This window comes from Engraulis encrasicolus, chromosome 7 (genome assembly GCF_034702125.1).
Source record: "Engraulis encrasicolus isolate BLACKSEA-1 chromosome 7, IST_EnEncr_1.0, whole genome shotgun sequence".
Lineage (NCBI taxonomy): Eukaryota > Metazoa > Chordata > Actinopteri > Clupeiformes > Engraulidae > Engraulis > Engraulis encrasicolus.
In genome coordinates this window covers 24,289,302-24,289,598 of record NC_085863.1, presented here as the reverse complement: position 1 = coordinate 24,289,598, position 297 = coordinate 24,289,302, and positions in this window count along the sequence as shown.

Sequence of the window (297 nt, the reverse complement as noted above, 5' to 3'; positions counted from 1 at the left end):
TATATGCAGTGTGTAAAGATTTTCATTTCTTGGAACAATCTTTTAGGGGTTAGAGAAGACGGGCCAAACATTTGTTGCTCTTTTACGCCCGAGTGTATTTACAGTATCTTGGCACAGATGCACCTGGATGTAACTACCAATAAATGCAGTTGACACCCATGTCGCTATATTACATCAATACACATAGTAGGTCAATTAAACATTGTTATAAACAATGTAGTGTAAGTAATTGTTGCTATTTACACCAAGGTGTATTTATCTTGGAACAGTCGTAGATGCCCCTCGGTGTACCGTAAA